The sequence below is a fragment of the Dromaius novaehollandiae genome, chromosome 16 (assembly GCF_036370855.1).
Source record: "Dromaius novaehollandiae isolate bDroNov1 chromosome 16, bDroNov1.hap1, whole genome shotgun sequence".
Lineage (NCBI taxonomy): Eukaryota > Metazoa > Chordata > Aves > Casuariiformes > Dromaiidae > Dromaius > Dromaius novaehollandiae.
Window position 1 is genome coordinate 13,609,465 of NC_088113.1, and position 10,826 is coordinate 13,620,290.

Consider the following 10,826-nt stretch of genomic DNA (forward strand, 5'->3'; position numbering starts at 1 on the left):
TCAAAACTAATATCTCATTTTGCTTAAAAACCTCTAAAGAAAGTTACTTTCCCACTTAGACAGGATTTCCTTCAGAAAGTGCTCCCTGCAGTCAATAAAACAGAGGAGCAATCATTAACCTTAGACTGAAATATGAATTTATATATGTAGTTTTGGATACCCTGGGAGGAGCTGTTTATTAATCTCTCATCTGTAATAGTGCCAATAAAATATGAGAATTTTATGGTTAGGTCTTGAGGAAAAAGGGTGGGATTTTCAAGCTAAAAAAAAAGTGACCTACCTCCATTCCCTCCTGTACCATTAACTGAATTTTGCAGGTGAATTTAATGGGAGCAAAATGAGAAGAAGTTTCAAAAATACATAGGCTCTATCCTTAAGACCACTTTTCCACATATTTACAATCTAGAGAGCGCCTAGGTAAAAGTTAGGCAATAACAAAAAGCACTGTTAAAATAATTATATATTTTTTTGTAATTGCTGTCATGAAATTGTTTGCACAGGGCTTTTTCCTGTTAAAAATTTTGGTGCAACAAGCACTTCTGTGGATTCAAGAATTACTTGGAATCCTTGAAAGGAGACTCAGACAATGGGTCGGAAGGAGTGGATTCAATTAGAGGCTAGATGAGAAGGTGCTATGACTATTTGCACTGCCTTTTGATAGAATTACCAAAACTATGAGCAAGACAGTTTGGAAAATACCAACAAAAAAGGAAAAAATTCTTTTCAATTATTCCAATTTCATTCTAGTTCTTATGATATAATAATTTAAGTAAGTCTCGCTAGTCCCCTTCAAGTCTTCAGCTGATGTGAGCTGCAAGAGTCCCCTGAGGATCTCGCCCATGCAGTCTTCCAGATCTTCCCCTCCAGACAAGATTAGCATTTCCACATTACTCACAACCGCGTGAAGCGAGTGCATTGGCTGCGTATGAGTCTACACAATCTGAATTCTTCACCTGTCTGTTCTGACTATGGCACTAATTCATTATTTCACTAGGCATGATTTTTCACTATTGAATGTGCTATCACTTATATTTCCACTAGAAGAGTGGAAAGGGATATAAAGGCTAACAAAGCAGAACGGTTCCCTGCCCAATTCATAGTCAGTTTGCAGAGGTAGAAGTTCCTGGGGAATCAGGCGCAACATCTATCCTCACAAAAGTCATAACTATATGACAAGTCAAGCAATAATTAGGTCATGGCCTATGTCTGACATCAGAACTCAGTTCTTAGAATTGATGCTCCACATGAAATAAAAATAATTAAGAATAACAACTCATCTACATTAGAAAAACAACTTCAACCATTTGCAACAATGGCTTCTCCCTTTGCATGTGACATACATATTGGAATAAAAATGCCCAGACAACTCATTTGTACTTTTACATATAAAAACACAAGACAGACATACTTTTGAGGACCAAATTAAAACTATTTTTAAAATTTCATTTGTAAGAGCAGAAGGTTTTGAGTGTATTCCTTAAAAAAAAGCTCCTGCATTATTTCCTAATAATTTTGTTCAGGAAAAAAAAAATCCCCTTCTTCTAGAGATTCTAATTATTCAGTGACAGCAGTTGGCTGACTTGGGCACAACACAACATGTCAATTTTCAGTTGCTTACACAGTATCACAGAAACTGTTAGAAATTGTTTTGAAATCTGGCATACTTTTTAGTCATCCTAATTCCTCCAAGCGAGCCAAACCTGATTACATTTGGCTCACCCACAAAAGATTCGCAAGTTGGGGAGAAGAAAGGGTAGGAAAAGAAATCAAAAATCAACAAGATCCGTCCCACTCCACCCCGTCTCACTGTAACAGCGATCCCCTGTACTACCTGCTACACACAAAAACATATTGATTTTCATCTTCTAAAGTACCTTATAAAAGTTCTTGAATGTTTCTTTAGAAGCTGTTTAGGAATATCGATTACTAAACATTGCACCTACAGCAGGAGGTAACACAAATTGTGCTATACATCCACGATGCAATTAAAAAACCCCCACACTATTTCAGGGGATAGTTCACAAATACATACTCATTAACTGCCTCTTGAAATTTATGTCTGAAATCACACTTGCCCATGCCAGCGTATGGTGGGTCCCAGTTCAAAAACATGAGACACTAAATTCAGTAAGAATATACTTACCAAATTTAGCATAAACACGATAACTTCAGAATAGCTAGCTTTGAAATGTGGTAAACACACAATGCAAATACTGTAAAATATTTTGAGTCTGAAAATAAATTTACTTCCTTCAACAGAATTATGCTGAACTACATCAGATGAGTACCTGGCCCTTTATATAAGAACTATTCTACTTTTGCAACATGTTCCCCATGCTTCAGTCACGATCACTCAAAAATCCTGTTGGTTTATACTCTTCCTTTGATAACAAGGTAGTCTGATGGCTTTCCTTTTGAATTTAAGTAAAAGACATTTTCATTTATTACAAAATATTTGTAGTTTACCAACTGCCAAGCATACGCAGCTGTATAAGTGCAGAAGTGCAGACCAAAACTCATGTTTGCAATATGAAATAACAAAATTATCCTTATCTGTAAAGCAAGTAAAATTATTTCAGTCTAGCCCTTTACGCTGTAAGCACAGCTTTTTTATTTTTTTTAATATATTCTTTTTTTTTTTTTTTTTTTTTTTTAAGGATGCTTTGTTTGACAGACCGATGGAAGAAAATGAAGGCCATTATTCAGATGTTTATGGACCTTTTAGCTAATGGATTCAAATCTATAATTCTGCACTTGTCAACAAGATAATTCTGCAATCATATAAAGACTGCATAACTCAGTTCAGTCCAAATCTTCTAGGACTGTGTTCTGCAAAGCAAATAAGATTTCCTCAAGGGGAAAAAAAGTGTACTCATGCTCTCTGACCAGTTCTCAGGTTTGCTCAGTGTTTTCTGGAATTTTTTTTTGGAATAGAGACACTTTTTGGAAGTGTGGCCCTGTTTATATAAAGCCTAGTCCCCTCTGTGTGCACAAGAAATAGATATTCAGAGTAGACTAATTTGAATGCAATCATCTGCATTCTCCATGATGATATCAGACTTTTTTACGCTAGGTTTTGGGAGGAAAGTCTATGCCTTATATTAAGTAGCTCATGAAGTAAATAGTTTAAAAGTTCAATTATATTTGCCTCTTTATGAAAGCTTGCTTCTCTCTTCCTGCATTACAGTATTAAAGTGAAAGCTGAACCAGCCAGAAAACTTTTACGTAAATGAAATTCAAAAAAAAACAAGACCATTTAAGAGTTTCATAACTGTGCTTCCATTTTTCAGTTGAATGATAATGACAGACTATGCCAACCTGAAAAAATTATTAGCTGTATTTTTAGAGGCCCATACAATGGCAAGTCTTTCACGAAGCCCATAAACTTAACAAGTCCCTTAAACATAGCATTAATTTGGACAGAAGTTTCTGTTTCCACTTGAATTATAATGTAATTTACAACATGTATATCAAGAATAAGGGAAATGTCTTTTAAGTAAGATAATAAGTAATAAAAGTTTTAGCAGCAATTTACTTGGCTACTTTCATTTTCACCTCTAAAGGGAATGCTGGAAACAATCAGAGGGACCATACCCATCACTAAGGAATTTCAGATAACAGAGCTTCTCTATGAAAACCACATAAAGAGGGCTGAACAATATGTTAATGTACGAGTAACTCTTCATTAATAGAAGAGTTTGGTGGCTACTATATGTTTATGTTCTTGGTTTTATTTCTTCCCCTCAAGTAGTATAAGCCAACAGAACCACTACCAATCAATTCTGTACCAGCTTCAGAAGAATAAGCTAAAACAAAATGTATAATTGTTGCTCTAAAATATGGTGGGTACAAAGTTGTGTGCCTTGCTCCTTTTTTGTGCTGGCATAAAGAACATTCTTACTCTATTCACATTGTGCACTTAAAGCACTTATTAAAATAAGCTTGAGACCAACCAAATCCACAGAATTAAATGGGGCATGTGATCCACAACATGATTTAGCATACTATTTCTGCATCACAATGCAACCCAGGTGTGTAACAAAGCAAATGAGTGCTAATTTTTTTTTTTAAGCAGTTTTAAGCAGCAGCTCATGACTTACTGGTGGGTTAAGCAGAGCAGAGCCCACCAAGAGCTGACTGCACACACACAGCTGGTTCTATTTCTTAGTTTCCACATAGCAATTTTCTACAGGCAGAAAAATGCATTAAGTATTTCTCTATCCTAGCTGTGCTCTTAAGCAGGTAGTGAGCTGGATCCTAATCCAAGCTAATTTATCATGAAAAACCCACAAATTTTCAGGAAACACTTATCTGTCAGTACATTTTGTTTAAAGTAGCTATCAGAAACTGTCTGGCCTATCAGGCAATCTGCTGCTGACTGAATAGCAAGTAGAAGACCAAGCAAGATGCTCAATGTTGCATGATAAACACACACTGGCCTCACCAAATAAGGCCAAATAACTGCAAGCATGAGAGTTACCACAGCTCAATAAGTTACCAAGCAGCTGCTGAGCCATGGCAGCTAATCACTGCTCACCACGGTTGTGAAGCTACCCTCGAATCAGCTTCATAACCTTAAAAGTCCACGAGCCTTTCAAGACTCCTCCAGCTTTGAAAGAGGATTTCCATGGTGTTTTGCCTAAATAAATGCGATGAAATACTTTCCTGGCTCCTAGTGCGCAAAGAGGTTGAGACATGAAGGTCTTCTCATACCAGCGACTGACCTTTATTGGCAGGCCTTTAAAAGGACTCTCAGAGTGCTTCTCTTGGTCCCTCTGTTCTCCATGGATGGTCTGAGATACCCTCAATACTTTGAAACTAAAATACATTAAATTTGGTGACCCCTTCTCCATTTTCTTCTGCCCTGTATTTCAGAATTGGAGCTGGTGGCTGCCCCAGTTTTACCTGGAAAATATTAGCATAAGTAGGAAGAGAGGAACAAGAAAAACTCTCCTTAATACAGGTTGATATGTGACTTTGCATAGCACTTTGAATGTTATTAAGTGTTTGAATTTCTTCCTGTGTCTTTTTAGCCTAGATGACTGTCTCTCTCTTTCACTGACAGCCTCTGCAGGACCAAATTGACAGCTCTTTAAAGCAGTCTGACAAAAAGCAGCATTAATTAAGTCATTGCCGGACTGTAATTGTGTTAAGAAGTAAAAATCTAATATGAGAAAAGGTTAGTGAGTCCTCTCTTGTGTCAGATTTTCTACTCTCTATGAATATTAATGTCCTTAATGAAGACAATCTTTGCCTCATCAAGCCGTTGTTCTGCATTCAGGTGCCAAATCCCTGCACCATTGATTTGTTTTTAAAGAACAAATATGTCAGGGGAGAGTGACTGTCCTGTTTCTTATCAACATCATAGAGAATGCTTTTGTATTCCTGGAAAGAGTTTATAGATTTTGTGTGCCATGTACAAGCAGTGCCTGTGATGGTAGAGGAGCAGTGGGGAGGGGAATAATGTCGAGGCGAGGTAAACTAGTTTAAGTAATTTAATGGAAGTGTTACATTTTACCGTGTTAGCTTTTTTGTGTGTGTTAGCAATATCCATATATTAACAAGGTTATGATCAGCAGTTTTAATGATAAAATATGAATTATCTCTCCAGAAAGAATCCTGCAGTTTAAGCACTGAAATGAAGGAGCTCAGTGATAAGACGCTGATCATCTCCTGCTGATTATCCCTCCCCTCCTCCTCCCGATCGAGCAGATAATGATGATGGTGCTGATGAATGATGATCCTTTTTAAATAGGTTGAAGGCCCTTAGGAGTCTAACTCTGGTGAGGAATGCTTCATGCGCTTCTCCGTCTTTCTCGCTTAGCCCCCACGTCTCCAATCACTCCACTTACTACGTTCCTCAAAGATTATCAGCTGTGAAATAAGTCCTGCATTATTAGTTATTAAGATATTGCTAAAACTTTTGGTTAGAAACTGTTGCATCTACTCCAGTGAATGTATGACAGGCCTCTGATGACGGGGTAAAGCCCAGCACACAGCACCGAGGGGCGAACGCTGGTCTCCCCACGGCACTGGAAACCAGACCAAGTGAGAATCCTACTGAGGGTGTTAGAAGGTACATGAATTTCTAGAGAGGGTATTTAAAAGATTCATGCCCTTTCTGAGAGTCAAGAGGTAATTAATATTCTATTTTTCAAGAAAAAAACCTTGCAACAGCTCTGTTTTAAAAGAAGTTCAGATGTTTTTGTTTCACTATGGAAAATTAACAGAAACCTGAGAACGAAGGTTTTTAGGTTTTTTTCTTTTAAAGAAAATCTCAGCATGTGTTACACTGGCAGAATTCGATGAGAATTTTTTTCTAGACAAACTTAAACATTTAAAGTTTTTATTTGAGCTAGGTTACGTCTGCCAATTATGATGGGTGAAATAAGCATTCAGTAACGATAGCACCAACAATTCCAGAGTGATTTATATAAGAAAAGCAGAGGAGGAAATTTCTGATCTGACATACTTGAAACTACATGCTCAGAGCTGAGAAGCCTCTATTAAAAAAGTCAAACATCAACAACACTGACACCAAAAAAGATACTTGAATTTTGCACATAAGGCAGTGAAGGATCCACAGCACTGAACATAGCTAAGTACATGCCAGATAGTGGGTACTGACTGATACTCTGCCAGTACATCTTATTTCTGACTCTGAAGCAGTATCTCGATGTTTTCTCCTTCGATAGGTCACGCTGGAGCTGTGTACCATGGGCACAGCAAAACCACCAGACAGAGCGCCTGAAGAGCACCAAAACTCGGGAAGAACCTGGCTGCAGTCAATAAGGTTGCACAGTCTGAACTGGAGCAAAAGTACTTGTCTTCCAAATGTCGGACTGCTGGTCAGGAAAAGTTCAACATTTTTAAAAGCTGGCTACAGTGCAAGACCTGAACTGCTGTGTTAGAGCAGAAACCCCCAGAGGTTTAGAGATGTGCTGCTGCCGGGCAGTGGTTAGCCTCTGCGCCCCCCCTGCACCGCCTTGCGCTGCCTCGGTCTGAATCGAACTGAGCTTCAGATGCTGGAAGATGATACAGCACACAAGTTCCTGCTTCTTGTATGTTTTAAGCAACTACTGCTTTTGTAAGCACCCGGCTCGTGCTACGGCAGTGCACGGATTGCCTTCTGCCCTCCCTCTTCTCTGCCCCCAAAAGCTTCTCTTACAATATAAATCTATGTTTTAATTTCCTTTGCTCCAGACCATGGTTTGTCCTGCTTTCCCTGGATACTCTTCCCTCTCCACTAATTTCTGATCCACACAATTTTTAAGATGTAGGACTGAGAGATCAATTCAAACCAATTCATAAATTCTCTGTTCTCTATACAGTGGCTGTAAAAAGGGTACCAGTGGTAAAAATTCAAGTGAAAAGTAGATTAAGACTAGGAATTCATTTTAGAGAAGAAATTGGGATATTTAAGTTTTATAGAAAGGGACAGGCAATGACCTTTCAACCTAAGATTTTAAATGCCATTTATAGCAACGCCCCTAATTCCCTATCACTTGATTAAATTTCTGTTATTCAAATGTCTCACAAAAGCAGCAATCCTGATTTGAAAATACTCATGTCACATATAACAGATATTATAAATAAACAAACCCACATTTTTGACAGGCTAATAGCACAGAGTTCCACTTTGAAAAATAACCCTCTGCAGGGTCTTTTAGGAAGATTTTATGCAGCAAAATAAAACTTTACTAGAAAACTTTCCTTGATGAAAAAATTCTTAATTAGGCAGTTTTGGCAGCACAGCATATGAGGAGATGACAAAGAAGTTTTATTTATTTTTTTAAATAGTGCCTGTCCTTAGCCCCCTTGACAAAGAAAAAGAAATTAAATGCCATATTCTTATTTCAGCAGGGAAATCAACTTCACTGGCCTGCCCCTGGTTTAATGTGAAATCGCCACCTGGCCTCACCACTGGTTTAAGCTAGCACATGGGACTGTAAGCCCGCCCGCAGCACTTATTTGTTCATATACCGGCGATTGCCTCAAATCTGCTCAGAAAGTTTGCCCAGCTGGACACCCGCTGAGATGCTGCCGGGGTCTTTTCTGTCCCCTGGCTCCTCTGCTCAGGGCAGCGCCCGGAGCTGCCGGGGGGGCTCTCCCACCACCCGGGGGGGGGGGGGGGGGGTTCTGAGGTCCACCAGCGCTCCCAGAGCGAGGAGACACCGGCAGCGAGTCCTACCTAAAGCACGTGGAGCTGCACCATTGCAGATCGGGAGAAGAGTATAGGAAGGACAGAGGTGGATCCGAACGCAAGGGGAAAACGTTTTCCCAGATTTGGAAGGGGACTGCCTGGAGTTTGTGGCAGCGTGTGAAGCTGCTGAATGTGGCTTTGTAGAAGTGGACAGACCACTTATTTGCAAGCAGCTGGAGGCTGGATTTTTTCCAGCTTTTATTCTGCTTTTAAGCAGGATTGTCACCTCTAAGCAGGGCTTCCCCTGCTCAGAGAATGACCTCCTGAGGGCCTCACTGAAGGTGTCCACGCTATTCTGGAATATCCGGCATCATACAAGTGACAAGCAGCCAACTTCCCTCAGCCTAAATTCAGATGTGCTCCTATGTGGTGAGGGGAATTACACTAGATTTATGCTGTCAGTGAGTCATACTGGAACTCAAAATCCAGGTGAGAGAAACTGTTGATAAAGAGTTATAAATACAGTGTTGTAACAATAGTTTCTGACATACCGTGTGGGAGCTGTATGTTTTTCATATACATTTTCCTCTCAGATTTCTTTTCCCCCCATGTTTACTGGTCCATCTTAGTTTATTACCCTAAAGAAGATTCTGAAGAGGGGCCTTCCCTTATTTAACTCCCCCCTGTCCAGCTGACCCATTTGTAGAGCAGATGGACAACACCGAGAATATTCAGAGAAAGCTATATAGTAACTCACATGATTGACAGTTCACTTTTCAATTACCTAAAATCTCAAAATAGGCTTCAATACAAATGATTCAACATCATCTCAGCAAGTTGCTATAGAACCTTCTGCTCTTAGTGCTTCTTCCTCTTGGTATGACTCTCTCCAGCAAGATATCAACACTGTTGTCTCCCTGGGCTGGAGCTAATGCGATGCACATGATCCGACTGAGGAAAGAAGTTGGCAGAATAATTCTGCACATCCTGTCACAGAGACTTTGTGATTAAGGGATTAGATATGAAACCACTAGTCTCTACAGAGCACAAGGATTAGGAGTTCATGAAAACAGACACTCTCCCATACCCAAATTTACAGACACTCACTACAGTGGTCTACAGCATAAGGTATCATGCAAGCTATGTAAGAGATTCCTATGGTGTCTTTGGCCCATACTTCTTCATCCTGATGCCTTTATATTTCATTAGGGTATTAGCCTGGCATCCCACTTCTACCCCTGTCAGCATAGCAACAAATCAATGTTGCTAACACACATGAAATTATATATAAACACATTGTTTAAAATCATGTGAATGTTAAATATCATTACTTTCTATCAATCAAAATATACATATGAGTAAAATAGCTGTAAATCCAGGCCTTACTTCCTATTCCTCTTTTAAAATTTCTGTAGGAGTCAGACTAAACAAAAGGGAGGCAGTCCAGCACTGAAATGGTGCACTAAGAGACCATCCTTTTCTGGGCGTTACCCTACAACAACATTCTGGCATTACTTAACCAAAATGCTAAACATCATTGCTAACACTCTACATTTACCTAACTGATCCAGACATAAAACTGCAGCTTATAAGGAGAATAATGGCCAAACTGCAAAGACCTTTTTTTCCTCTTTTTCTTACATAGTGAAATTTATAGGCTGATTTTTGCTGTAATGAGAAACTTCCAAAAACACCTGCCCAGCTGTGGTTCATGGGTGTCTGCCCCACTTTGTTCTCCAATTGCTAACTCCCCTCTGCAGATAGTTTGAGCCCTGTGTATGTCTGATATTTGGTGTTTCATTTTACCAAGTTCCAGCTATAGGCAGTCTGGCAGATTAAGTTCAAGCTTTGTGAACAGAAGAGAGATAATTCAGAGGCTTCTTATTACTTCTGATCTCTGAGCTGTGCAGGGATCACAGCTCTCGGATTGCATCTGTTCCTGAAATTTTCAAAACAAACCCAGCTTCTATGCATAATCTATTTTCTTACCATTATGCAGCAAGACAGGCTCAAGAGTCTTCACTTAAAAAAAAGAAAAAATCTCCTAGAACTACACAGCAACCTTCAGGTGATTAAATAACCACTGACAAGATGAAATCATTGCACTTTCCCCCCACCTCCCAACAAGAAAACACACAATCAAGTGTTTTTTGAGGCCACCAGTATTGAATTTCAAGAGAAATTATATGCACCAGGCAAAAGTTTTCAAAACGTGGACTTTTTTTTGCAGATGCACACAGTTCAGGTGTGCCTCCGATCCTGCAGTGGGACTGAAGCAGGAGGTGGATTTGCATGTACCAAACCATGGCCATGAATGAGCAGCAGGAAACAACTTTCACAATTTCTTTTTCCATAATCAAAGCCCAAACATTCACTTTTCAACATCTGAGCTTCATAACTTAAGTATTTTATGCATATGCAGTCAGCTCCATGGCAGAAGCATTTCCTTGGATATCTAATGTGCTTGTGAGAGAGCTTTGTGCTATGAACACATGGGTCCGAGTGCCCTTAGTCCAACTCCCATATCTGCATAGGAAACAACAGTATAAGCTTCTTCCATTCTCGCACACAAGTATGCTTCACATCTGTCCCAGAGAGACTACTTCTAAAGGTAAAAGGATGTTGTAGCAATTTAGACTATAAACGGGGTTCAACACATAAGACTGACAAAATTAAGGTGTAT